Genomic DNA, 14,693 nt, shown 5'->3' on the forward strand with positions numbered 1-14,693 from the left:
CTTGTTTTCTTGAGAATCCCAAGGGATTTTAGAGGGGTAATCAAAGCAGAATCTATTTTAATGGCCCATACTCACGGGCTACGAAAGTTGCCTGTCGCCAGCACACGTGAGCGTGTGGGCGACAGGCCGGCGACAGATCCTCGCCAGGTCCCTCCGCGTACACACGCGGAAGAGGGACCAGCGGCGAGGCGGAAGCTGTCGCCGACGTTCCTCCTCCCCCCGCCGGAAGCTCCATGTACCTACATGGAGGTTGCTGTCGCTAGTCCGCGTACTCACGCGAACTAGCGACAGTTGCGGCGGGGGGGCAGCGGCGACTGTCGCCATGCGATTGAAAGTTTCAATCGCCTGGCGACATAAGCGGCGGGCGACAGTTCGGGGTGCGCGCACGAGCGACGGCCCATACTCATGGGCGACCTGTCGCCGCAACACGCGCGCGCCGCGTGTTGAGGCGACAAAAGTCCCTCGTGAGTATGGGCCATAAGAGTTTCTTGGGAACAGAGGTTGCAATATAGATAAGCATCTCAGCTGAGCATTTTATTGGTGGCATTTGGACAGCTGATAGACACCCTGCTGAGATCAAAGGGAAGGGGTCTTTTGCAAGCTGTACTTCTCAGAAAAAAGGAGATGCTCCAGATTAAAACAAATTAAGACAGTTCCTTGTTTCAATTTAAAAAGTTTGGAATAAATGTAGAAATAAGGATACTCATATAACACAGAAAGCTCACAAGGTGTTTCTTGCCATTTCTGTTACTTACAGGAGGATCAGGAGCTGAGGGTTGAAGAAAGTTGAAGAATTTCAAAGTTTGAGGTCAGCTCCTAGCAGGCTAGGCATTTTTAGTCCAAGTCCAATTTTAATCCAGTTTAAATCTCAGCCATCCAAAGTGATCCATAATTTCTGATGAGCTGTAGTTGTTGCCAGAGAGGTGATGCAAAGGATTCCTCTGTATTTTTGGTCCTGTCCATGCACAAATGTATTTAAATAGTCAAATTTCTGAGACAAGATGTGGAGCAGCTTGAGAGAGCTGCAGCCCAGCTTGGGCGCGCTCAGTAGTCAGGCATTCTTCCCCTCACGGAGATCTGGCAGTGCACGGAATAGCTGCTGTTTGTGCAGGATAAAGGCTTCAGCTAGCCGGGAGCTCAGAGAACAGCGTCCTACTCCTCCATTAGTTAACCACGCCCCCCCCCCCCCCCTCCATTAGTGTCTGAATGGCCTGGCTTCTTTCTTTCTTACGCCTCGCCCCCAGTTGAATAAAGTAGCCCCTCAATACACATTTGTGCGCATCCCATAATGAAGATGGGGATATATCGCCAGTGTCGTTAATTGCAAAGTATGCGTCTAATTCTTTTAAGATTTTAGTGCGCGCTGTCTCATAATGAAGAATAGATGTGTTTAGTCTCCATGTAAACGGGAGCTCCTTTTTATGTCTGCAATTAAGGGTAACACAAACAGGTGCATAATCAGAGTAAGAGATCACTCCAATGTCCGCCAAGATGTGTTCTGTCAGTAGATTGTGAGATATCATAATGTAATCTATTCTGCTGTAGGTTTGGTGGACATTGGAGTAATAAGTAAAATCTTTTGTGTCTGGGTGGGAAATCCTCCACACATCAACTAGTTGTTGTTCGTGCAACATATGCTTAATCTTATTGATTTTTGCAAAGGACAGGGACGCCTTACCCTGAGAATTATCAATTTGGGGATTTAATGTTGTATTGAGATCTCCCCCCAAGATACTGCCCTCCGCAAAAGAATCCAGGCCATCCAAAAATTTAGCGAGGAAAGAAACTTGATCCATATTAGGTGCATAAACGGAACCCAAGGTGTATTTGAGATCTTTTATAAGACGCTTTACTAGAACAAATCTTCCATCAACTTCAGATTTCACATCAAGCACAGTAAATGGGAGGTTTTTATGGATTAGGATAGCAACACCTTTTGTCTTTGTATCAAGAAAAACTCCCAGGTAGGAGATTGGATAGTTTTTGTCACGAAAAGCAGGATGGTTACCTGCTTTAAAATGCGTCTCCTGAACAAACACAATTTGTGCTTTTTGTTTCATCATATCTTTTAGGAGAATTCTCCTTTTTTTTTTTTTTTTTTTTTTTTTTTTTTTTTTTTTCCTAGGGGAATTGAGGCCTCTGGCGTTGATGGAAATACTTTACTCCTGCCATATAAATGGCCTGGCGTCTACAGCTTCAGTGTGTCGTGAGTGTACAATCAAACAATCTGGGTTGTAAATATATAACCAAAAACATGTCCTTCAACGTGAAGGAAAAACTAATAACAGCTATTGCCCACTTTTGGGTTAAGACTACACGAGTCTCCCTATGTGGGATCCAACGACCATTATCAGCGTGAAGAATGGGGCTCACCCAATCCCTCCTGCCCAATATGTCTTATCTGAATATTAAACAACCGATTTATAATAAACTGGTAAGACAACTCCAGATCACACCTACCATAAGTATCTGCAGCCCAATGTTTCATCATCCCCACATCCTTCCCATCTTTCCCTCTTTTGTCTCTGATGACTCCCCCCAGCCTCGGGCTGACCCACCGGATCAGCGTGCAAAAATTCGGTGGGCCCCTTTAAGAAAGTGTGAGGTCACATGACCATAGGGCTCCTCTCCACTTCCTCCCGTCCCATGGGCCAGCCGCCAGCGGCGCCACGTGGTGATGTCATTACGCCATCCGCGCGGTGCGGAGGAGCGGCCTATAACATAAGTGTGTCATCATGCTCCGCCCGCACCGCGCGCATCATGTGACGTCACTGCGCCTGGCGCCAGACTGCGAGGAGGACACAAGCTGAGTGGAGACACCGCTGCTGCACGCTGGGACCGCTTGCCTGCCCTGAGGCCTCTTCTCTCTGAGACCAGACGTGGGCCCTGTCTGCAGCCTGCCCGACTCTGAGGGACCCGGGCCGGAGGCAGCTATTCAGCTGTGTGTGTTTGCCTGCCTGTGTTGGGTGCGGACGTGCAGTCAGTGGTGCGCACTGAAGGGAGGGGAGGAGGCTCAGGACAGGAGAGGGATGCTTGGTTGGTGGGTGGTGGAGGTGGTGGTAGTAGCTGGCCTGAGATTAGGCAGCTTAATTGTGTGGGCAAGCCGCAAGTCTGCAACTCTCTCTGGTGACACAGTACCCACCACACATCTCCTTCCCCCAGGCCAGACGACCACAGACCAAACAAGCAGGACACACTCACTTACTGACCCCCACCCCACTAACGCACTGCATTGCATTCAGTGCATTGTGTGCCAGAGACTCTGGCACACAATGCACTGAATGCAGTGTGTGTGTAAGTGGGGTGGGGTCAGTAAGTGAGTGTGTCACGCTTGTTTGGTCTGTGGTCTGGGGGAAGAGATGCAGGAGGTGTGTGGTGTGGGCACTGTCTGTCACTGAGCAACTGGCACACAAACCATGCAGTGTTGGGGGGGGGGGGTCTGGTCATGATTGGTTGGTCTGTGGCCTGGGGGAAGAGGCAGGTGTGGCAGGAGACGTGTGTTCACTGGGCAACTGGGCTGGCACACAATGCAGTGTTAGTGGGGGGTTGGGTCACGCTTGGTTGGTCTGTGGCCTGGCTGGTGAAGAGGCTGTGGTGTGGGAACTGGGGAGTTGATGTCTCTGGTGGCCAGCCAGCCAGGCCAGCATATTGTCACCATGATGGGTGGATGATGGCAGTCCCAGTGGCACACAATGCTGTGTGATAGTGGGGTGTTACCTGGCTGACTCCAACTGCCTACACACAGGGAGGATGAAGCCCCAGGGCCAGCTGTGTTGAGGCGGTTGGTGTGTGCTTGCAGCAAATGATGCACAAGGAGGCCGGGGGCCCCAGGGACAGGGAGTTGTTGTGGGAGTTGTTGTGGGTGAGTAGGGGATGGGTGAGATGGTGTGTTTTTTTTTGGGGGGGGGGGGGGTGACCAGACTGTGTTTTGTGTGGTGCTGGCAATGACACAAAAGGAGGCCTCCAGGGACAGGGAGTTGTTGTGCTAAACTACCCGACATGTTTCAATTCCTAATGGAAGCTTTTTCAAGGGAAAAAGTGCAGTGCATATAGTGCTAGGGTGTAAATAGTCATTAAAATCAAAGCATGATATTTAGTAACATAGCGTATAGGCCTATGACAGTAGCCTAAGCATCATGGCCGGCAGGCCCTTCTTTTATACTGACCAGGAGTCACATGGGATGGGGGTGGGGTCTGTCCTCATTCCCACCCCTCAATCCCTAATTCATAATTGGTCCAAATCCCTGTCAGTAAAACATAAACCAATCATAGAAGGGCCCCATCAAATCCCATATTATCCCAAACCCCTACAGCTAGGTATCTGGCTGTAAAAAAAGGACATACACTATCCTTAGTACACATACATCCATAATCCTGCTTCACGCCACAAACTTAATTGTTTGAACATATATTTTCTCAAAAAAACTCACGCCGAGAAATCTCTGTTCCCATTGGCTACCGAAGGTCAGATGACTGTATCTATTGCCAGCCAATGGCGGGGAAGCCCTTCCGACCGAACACTCCGGTATCGGCTCTAATTGGTGTAGGGCCAATAGGATGGATCACGCCGCCAAAGCCACGCCCATACCTCCGCTGATAGGTCATAGCCGCTGAGGGGTGCGTGTAATCGAAAGCGTCAATGTACGTATAGGTTGCGGCTCCAGAGGCCGTCCAAGCTCACTCTCGCCACACCCTCTCGCTCTCCAATAGGAGGAAAAGGGCTGGAAAAGGCTGTGCCGTATATGTAAACAAAGTACGCAGGGCCGGATTTCAGCCTAGCTAACATAGGCTGGGGCCTAGGGTGCCTGAATAACAAGGGCGATCTGCGGGCAGTGGGGTAGTACTGGCAGTTTACCTGCAAAAGCATTTTCACCCTAGCAGCAGGTTGGGTCCTTGTGGTGTGCTATACAGCCAGCCTGATCAGATCCGCGCCTGCCCTGCCTCATAGTTTGCTACGGCAGCCACAGATAGCTGGGTTTGGCACAGTTGGGCATGCAAGGGGCAGGGAGCGACAAGGCTACACGTAACTCACAGTGACGCTAATGCCTGTCGCTCCCGGAGTCCTCCTCCTCCTCTCTGTACAGCAGTGTGTTCTGCAGCCACGCCCCCTTCCTCTCCGGGCTGCTTGTCACGGGCTGCTTGTCACACATAGACAGGGAGATCGCTGTCAAGAGATCACTGTTGACTCAGAGATGTAAGTGCTCCTATCAGCGGGTCTGGGGAAATACTGGGAAAAAGTCATAGACAATTAACTAAACAGTTCTAAAGATATTAGCAGCCAGATAGCTGCAATAAAGATAAGCTCACCCACCTACAGGAGGGAGGGGGGCTGTTGCTGATTATTTACATCTTTCCTCCCCAGCATGACCAAAAGCACAGCTTAGACTGCAGTCCTGGAAAAGTCTGTTTTCCTCCTCCTCCTCTTTCTACACTTTCCTCACCATCAGATTATCTTTCTGTTTTTAACTGCCACCTCTCTGCCAGGGATGGGTGAGATGGTGTGTTTTTTTGGGGGGGGACTACAGACTGCATAGTCATGTCCAGGGGCGTAGCAATAGGGGTTGCAGAGGTAGCGGCCGCATCGGGGCCCCAAAGGGCCCTCCCTCAACTACAGTATTAGCTCTCTATTGGTCCTGTGCTCATAATAATCACTTCCATAGATGCTATGAATAGTGGTAATCGTTAACAAACTGTTCCCCATCCCCTTCTTGCACCTCTAACGCTGTAGTTGCCATTGGCAGGTTTTGGTGCGCCATATCAATTGTTATGTATAGAGTGCTGGGGGGGGGCCCTATTGTAAAACTTGCATCGGAGCCCACAGCTCCTTAGCTACGCCACTGGTCATGTCCCTGACTGTCCTCAGAGGAGCTCACAATCTAATTCTACCATAGTCATAGTCTAATGTCCAACCATATTATTATTATTATTATTATTATGTATTTATATAGCACTGACATCTTCTGCAGCACATTACAGAGAACATAGACATGTCACTGACTGTCCTCAGAGGAGCTCACAATCTAATCCTACCATAGTCATAGTCTAATGCCTTACCATATAATTATGTATTTATATAGCGCTGGCATCTTCTGCAGCATGATACAGAGTACATAGTCATGTCACTGACTGTCCTCAGAGGAGCTTATGATCTAATCCCCACCATATTTGTAGGCTAATATCCTACCATATTACATATTATGTATTTATATAGGCCCGACATCTTCTGCAACACTTTACAGACTGCATAGTCATGTCCCTGACTGTCCTCAGAGGAGCTCACATTCTAATCCTACCATAGTCATAGTGTAATGTCCTACCATATTATTATTATGTATTTATAGAGCACTGACATCTCCTGCAGCACATTACAGAGTACATAGTCATGTCACTGACTGTCCTCAGAGGAGCTCACAATCTAATCCTACCATAGCCTAAGCTCCTCCTGATCTATGAGTATCCCTAACCAGTCCCCTGCCTGATGTCGGATAACCCTATCTTAACCCCACTGTGTCACGGGGCGGCTGGAGATAGTGGGCCTAGGGCGGTAAAACGTAGAAATCCGGCCCTGAAAGTACGCCCATAATCTTGGTGGCGATCGGGGCTCCGAGACCTCGCATATTGTTTAGTAACTAGGCAACCACACAAAGTGTGCATTATACCCCTTCGTGAGGTGGAAACTATGTGATTAACTGCAGGTAATGTATGTGAAAGATATAAAGACGTTGCTAACAGCCCTAGAAAGTCAGTTCATCAAAAGGAGAACTCGGGATCCTTTATAAAAGGGAACAATAAACATTGATACAATGGCATTACAGCTAAAGGGTATATAAGAGAAAAGGGATCCCCATAAATGTATAACACCATAAATAAGGAGAATACATCCCTAAGGAGAAGCTTGCAATCAGACACATTCAATACAGACTAACAATATCCGATAAATACGAGGGAATAAGGGATAAAAAGGGGGTGAGTTAGAGAATCATCACAGCCCAACAAAGGGGGGGGGGGGGATAATTGCCAAGAATATAACTAAAGGAAAGGGGTTTATGTAAACGCCTCATTGAGGCCCCCAGGAGACAAGGTGCCCAGCCTGTAGATCCATTGGGCTTCAAGCTGTCTCAATTTTTGGTCAAGGTTACCACCCCTAGGGCCTATCCTCCACTGTTGAATCACCCAATATCTCAAATTTGAGGGGTCACCTTTATGAAATTCCAGGAAATGTCTAGCGACCGGTGTGTTGCGTTTGTGCTTAATATCTCCAAGGTGTTCCAAAATACGTGTTTTCACTACTCTTGGTGTTTCCCCTATGTACACAGATGGGCAGGGGCATTTCAATGCATAGACAACCACTGCCGTGTCACAGTTGTAAAAATCCCAAATGTCAAAAATTCTCCCATTTTTGGGTGCCTCAAAGTTCTTGCACTTTTCCACAAGGCCACATGCTTTGCATTTCCCACACCTATGCATACCATTCAGATCCTTGCTTAACCAGGTTTTGTTTTTTTCTTTTTTACCCTTCCTGATTGGCGACAGAAAGGAATGTGTCAGAGAATCACCCAAATTCCTCCCCCTCCTATACATAAATTGTGGGAAGAGTGACAGAATCTCTTTTAATTGGGGATCCAACTGTAGCAAGGACCAATGTTTCTCAAATATTTTTTTTAATACTCTGAGATTGATTAGTAAATGTATTAATAATCTTCGTTTTTTTTCCCCCCTCTAAACTACTGGGATAACCTCTTGCCTGGAATCTCCTCCTAAGGGTTCAGCATTCTTTATCAAAATATCTCTGATTTGAGCAATTTCTCTTTGCTCTCAGAAATTGTCCCTTTGGTATACCTCTCTTCAATGGTACAGGGTGGTAGCTTTCCCATAACAGAAGGGAGTTCGTGGAGGTTAATTTTCTATAAATTTTTCTGTCAAGACCTTCTTCCTGGTTTTTGCAAATCTGAACATCCAGAAAGTTTAATGTATATCGATCAATTTCTTAAGTCAAGAACATTCCAATCTCATTCCTATTTAAAGGGACTCCGAGCAGTGCAGAAACTATGGAAAGATGCATATCATTTTAAAGCTCTCTTTCTCCTCTTTCCAATGATATATAAACCGCCGCCCTACGCCTTTTAGTTTTCGCTATTTTCACAATTGAAATGGCCGCGATTTCGATCGCGAAAATAAAGAAAACTAAAAGACGTAGGGTGACGATTTAGGGGTCGTCAGAAAGAGGAGAAAGAGAGCTTTAAAATGATATCCATCTTTCCATAGTTACATTGTATTACACAGGGCGACTTTTTCTGCTGAATGGAGCTGCTGACTTTGAGAAAAAGTCGCCTTGTGTAATACAATGTAACTATGGAAAGATGGATATAATTTTAAAGCTCTCTTTCTCCTCTTTCTGACGACCCCTAAATCGTCGCCCTGCGCCTTTTACTTTTCTCTATTTTCGCGATCGAAATCGCGACCGCTGCAATTTCAATCGCGAAAATAGCGAAAACTAAAAGGCGTAGGGCGGCGGTTTATATATCATTGGAAAGAGGAGAAAGAGAGCTTTAAAATGATATGCATCTTCCCATAGTTTTTGCACTGCTCGGAGTCCCTTTAATAAGGAAACAAACAAATTCCACAAACCTATCTCTGGGGCTGTCCCACAAGATGAACACGTCATCTATGAAACGGCCCCAGAAGATTACATGAGATGTGTAGACTGCCAGCTCTTCCCCCAAAGACAATTGTGTCCTCCCACCACCCCAAGAACAAGTTTGCATAGGAGGGGGCGCACGCTGTGCCCATGGCACAGCCCCTTTCCTGCAGATAAAACTGATTTTGAAACAAAAAGTAATTATGAGCCAATATGAATTGCAGTAACTGCATAATAAAAATAGAATGTTCCCTCATATGTATGCTCCTAGTCCTCAGGTAATGATCCACGACTTTCAGACCCAAATTATGTCCTATGTTATTATACAGGGCTTCCACGTCCAAGCTTGCTAGCCACGTATTTTCAGTAATTTTGATGTCCTTTATTTTATTAAGCAAATCCATCATGTCCGTTAAAGGATACCCGAACTGACATGTGACATGATTAGATAGACATGTGTATGTACTGTGCCTAGCACACAAATAACTATGCTGTGTTCCTTTTTTTCTTTCTCTGCCTGAAAGAGTTAAACATCAGGTATGTAAGTGGCTGACTCAGTCCTGACTCAGACAGGAAGTGACTACAGTGTGACCCTCACTAATAAGATGTTCCAACTATAAAACACTTTCCTAGCAGAAAATGGCTTCTGAGAGCAAGAAAGAGATAAAAAAGGGAATTTCTTATCAGTGAGGGTCACACTGTAGTCACTTCCTGTCTGAGTCAGGACTGAGTCAGCCACTTACATACCTGATATTTAACTCTTTCAGACAGAGAAAGGAAAAAAAGGAACACAACATAGTTATCTGTGTGCTAGGCACTGTACATACACGTCTATCTCATTATATCACATTTCAGTTCGGGTATCCTTTAAATAAGATGGTAAAGTCTCGACAAATGGTCGCAAAAATTGGTCAATATATTTACTGGCATTTTCCGTTATATATTCATGTCCTTGCCTATTCTTAGAAGTGCTCACAATCCAATCCTACCATAGTCCTATTTCCTACCTTATGTATTTATATAGCACTGACCTCTTCTGCAGCACTTTACAGAGTACATAGTCATGTCACTGACTGCCCTCAGAGGAGCTCACACTCTAATCCTACCATAGTCATAGTCTAATGTCCTACCATATTATTATTATGTATTTATATAGCACGGACATCTTCTGCAGCACATTACAGAGTACACAGTCATGTCCCTGCCTATCCTCAGAGGTGCTCACAATCCAATCCTACCATAGCCAAATGTCCTACTATTCTGTATTTGTATCTCAGGCACCTGCAGCAGTTTAATGTCTATTTTGGTTTTGTTTTTGCAGGCCTGCAGCAGTGTAGCTAACGCACACAGCCATAAGATTGCCATTTGCCAGAGAAAAAAACGCCGCCTCCCCACCGGGTTTTGGTCTGCTGCCAGGAGAAACTGCCCACAACATTGGGTGAGTGTCCTCTACAGGAGCTCAGACTCTTGCCATGGTCTAATGTACTAATAATATATATCACTCACCAGTAATGGCATCTTCAGCATGTTAGAGTGCGTAGCCTAGTCAGCCTAATGTGCAACCAATATCATGTATTTCTATTAGCACTGGCAGCACTTTAGAGTACATAGTCATGTCACTGGCCTATCCTCAGGTGCTCACAATCCAATTCTACCACAGTCATAGTCTAATGTCCTACCATATTGTTATTATCATTATTATGTATTTATATAGCACTGACCTCTCCTGCAGCACATTTACATAGTCATGTCACTGATTGTCCTCAGAGGAGCTCACAATTTAATTTTACCATAGCCATAGTGTAATGTCCTACCATATTATGTATTTATATAGCACTGACATCTTCTGCAGCACATTACAGAGTACATAGTCATGTCACTGACTGTCCTCAGAGGGGCTCACACTCTAATCCTACCATAGTCATAGTCTAATGTCCTACCATATTATTATGTATTTATATAGCACTGACCTCTCCTGCAGCACATTACAGAGTACATAGCCATATCACTGACTGTCCTCAGAGGAGCTCACACTCTAATCCTACCATAGTCTAATGTCCTACCATATTATTATTATGTATTTGTATAGCCCTGACATCTCCTGCAGCACATTACAGAGTGCATAGTCATGTCACTGACTGTCCTCAGAGGGGCTCACAATCTAATCCTACCACAGTCATAGGCTAATGTCCTACCATATTATTATTATGTATTTATATAGCACTGACATCTTCTGCAGCACATTACAGAGTACATAGCCATGTCACTGACTGTCCTCAGAGGAGCTCACACTCTAATCCTACCATAGTCTAATGTCCTACCATATTATTATTATGTATTTGTATAGCCCTGACATCTCCTGCAGCACATTACAGAGTGCATAGTCATGTCACTGACTGTCCTCAGAGGGGCTCACAATCTAATCCTACCACAGTCATAGGCTAATGTCCTACCATATTATTATTATGTATTTATATAGCACTGACATCTTCTGCAGCACATTACAGAGTACATAGCCATGTCACTGACTGTCCTCAGAGGAGCTCACACTCTAATCCTACCATAGTCTAATGTCCTACCATATTATTATTATGTATTTGTATAGCCCTGACATCTCCTGCAGCACATTAGAGTGCATAGTCATGTCACTGACTGTCCTCAGAGGGGCTCACAATCTAATCCTACCACAGTCATAGTCTAATGTCCTACCATATTATTATTATGTATTTATATAGCACTGACATCTCCTGCAGCACATTACAGAGTGCATAGTCATGTCACTGACTGTCCTCAGAGGAGCTCACACTCTAATCCTACCATAGTCTAATGTCCTACCATATTATTATTATGTATTTGTATAGCCCTGACATCTCCTGCAGCACATTAGAGTACATAGTCATGTCACTGACTGTCCTCAGAGGGGCTCACAATCTAATCCTACCATAGTCTAATGTCCTACCATATTATTATTATGTATTTGTATAGCCCTGACATCTCCTGCAGCACATTAGAGTACATAGTCATGTCACTGACTGTCCTCAGAGGAGCTCACAATCTAATCCTACCATAGTCATAGTCTAATGTCCTACCATATTATTATTATGTATTTATATAGCACTGACATCTCCTGCAGCACATTACAGAGTACATAGTCATGTCACTGACTGTCCTCAGAGGGGCTCACACTCTAATCCTACCATAGTCATAGCCTAATGTCCTACCATATTATTATTATGTACTTATATAGCACTGACATCTCCTGCAGCACATTACAGAGTACATAGTCATGTCACTGACTGTCCTCAGAGGGGCTCACACTCTAATCCTACCATAGTCATAGCCTAATGTCCTACCATATTATTATTATGTATTTATATAGCACTGACATCTTCTGCAGCACATTACAGAGTACATAGCCATGTCACTGACTGTCCTCAGAGGAGCTCACACTCTAATCCTACCATAGTCTAATGTCCTACCATATTATTATTATGTATTTATATAGCACTGACATCTCCTGCAGCACATTGCAGAGTACATGGTCATGTCACTGACTGTCCTCAGAGGAGCTCACACTCTAATCCTACCATAGTCATAGTCTAATGCCCTACCATATTATTATTATGTATTTATATAGCACTGACATTCTTCTGCAGCACATTACAGAGTACATAGTCATGTCACTGACTGTCCTCAGAGGAGCTCACACTCTAATCCTACCATAGTCATAGTCTAATGCCCTACCATATTATTACTATGTATTTATATAGCACTGACATCTTCTGCAGCACATTACAGAGTACATAGTCATGTCACTGACTGTCCTCAGAGGGGCTCACACTCTAATCCTACCATAGTCATAGTCTAATGCCCTACCATATTATTACTATGTATTTATATAGCACTGACATCTTCTGCAGCACATTACAGAGTACATAGTCATGTCACTGACTGTCCTCAGAGGAGCTCACACTCTAATCCTACCATAGTCATAGTCTAATGCCTTACCATATAATTATGTATTTATATAGCGCTGGCATCTTCTGCAGCATGATACAGAGTACATAGTCATGTCACTGACTGTCCTCAGAGGAGCTTATGATCTAATCCCCACCATATTTGTAGGCTAATATCCTACCATATTACATATTATGTATTTATATAGGCCCGACATCTTCTGCAACACTTTACAGACTGCATAGTCATGTCCCTGACTGTCCTCAGAGGAGCTCACATTCTAATCCTACCATAGCCATAGTCTAATGCCCTACCATATTATTACTATGTATTTATATAGCACTGACATCTTCTGCAGCACATTACAGAGTACATAGTCATGTCACTGACTGTCCTCAGAGGGGCTCACACTCTAATCCTACCATAGTCATAGTCTAATGTCCTACCATATTATTATTATGTATTTATATAGCAGTGACATCTTCTGCAGCACATTACAGAGTACATAGTCATGTCACTGACTGTCCTCAGAGGGGCTCACACTCTAATCCTACCATAGTCATAGCCTAATGTCCTACCATATTATTATTATGTACTTATATAGCACTGACATCTTCTGCAGCACATTACAGAGTACATAGTCATGTCACGGACTGTCCTCAGAGGAGCTCACACTCTAATCCTACCATAGTCATAGTCTAATGTCATACCATATTATTATTATGTACTTATATAGCACTGACATCTCCTGCAGCACATTACAGAGTACATAGTCATGTCACTGACTGTCCTCAGAGGAGCTCACACTCTAATCCTACCATAGTCACAGCCTAATGTCCTACCATATTATTATTATGTATTTATGTAGCACTGATATCTTCTGCAGCACTTTACAGAGTACATAGTCATGTCACTGACTGTCCTCAGAGGAGCTCACACTCTAATCCTACCATAGTCATAGTCTAATGTCCTACCATATTATTATTATGTGTTTATATAGCACTAACATCTCCTGCAGCACATTACAGAGTACATAGCCATGTCACTGACTGTCCTCAGAGGAGCTCACACTCTAATCCTACCATAGTCATAGTCTAATGTCCTACCATATTATTATTATGTATTTATATAGCACTGACATCTTCTGCAGCACATTAGAGTGCATAGTCATGTCACTGACTGTCCTCAGAGGGGCTCACACTCTAATCCTACCATAGTCATAGCCTAATGTCCTACCATATTATTATTATGTATTTATATAGCACTGACATCTCCTGCAGCACATTACAGAGTACATAGTCATGTCACTGACTGTCCTCAGAGGAGCTCACACTCTAATCCTACCATAGTCATAGTGTAATGTCCTACCATATTATTATTATGTATTTATATAGCACTGACATCTCCTGCAGCACATTGCAGAGTACATAGTCATGTCACGGACTGTCCTCAGAGGAGCTCACACTCTAATCCTACCATAGTCATAGTCTAATGTCCTACCATATTATTATTATGTACTTATATAGCACTGACCTCTCCTGCAGCACATTACAGAGTGCATAGTCATGTCACTGATTGTCCTCAGAGGAGCTCACACTCTAATCCTACCATAGTCATAGTGTAATGTCCTACCATATTATTATTATGTATTTATATAGCACTGACATCTCCTGCAGCACATTACACAGTACATAGTCATGTCACTGACTGTCCTCAGAGGAGCTCACACTCTAATCCTACCATAGTCCTAGTCTAATGTCCTACCATATTATTATTATGTATTTATATAGCACTGACATCTCCTGCAGCACTTTACAGAGTACATAGTCATGTCACTGATTGTCCTCAGAGCAGCTCACAATCTAATCCTACCATAGTCATAGTCTAATGTCCTACCATATTATTATTATGTATTTATATAGCACTGATATCTTCTGCAGCACATTACAGAGTACATAGTCATGTCACTGATGTCCTCAGAGGAGCTCACACTCTAATCCTACCATAGTCATAGTGTAATGTCCTACCATATTATTATTATGTATTTATATAGCACTGACATCTCCTGCAGCACATTAGAGTACATAGTCATGTCACT

General features: G+C 44.2%; 1 protein-coding gene across 4 annotated transcripts in view; it reads left to right on the top strand.

The window, feature by feature from the left end:
- The window catches only part of LOC137545354 (schlafen family member 9-like), a 143,648-nt gene that overhangs the window by 56,126 nt on the left and 72,829 nt on the right, over nucleotides 1-14,693 (top strand). For 3 of the 4 annotated variants that reach the window (XM_068266488.1, XM_068266489.1, XM_068266487.1), the window contains exon 2: nucleotides 9,960-10,076. The exons of the other annotated variant lie outside the window; for it this stretch is intronic. The gene's annotated coding sequence lies outside the window, so the exon portion shown is untranslated. The remainder of the gene's footprint in view (nucleotides 1-9,959; nucleotides 10,077-14,693) is intronic. 4 annotated transcript variants of the gene reach the window in all.

The sequence above is a fragment of the Hyperolius riggenbachi genome, chromosome 2 (assembly GCF_040937935.1).
Source record: "Hyperolius riggenbachi isolate aHypRig1 chromosome 2, aHypRig1.pri, whole genome shotgun sequence".
NCBI lineage: Eukaryota > Metazoa > Chordata > Amphibia > Anura > Hyperoliidae > Hyperolius > Hyperolius riggenbachi.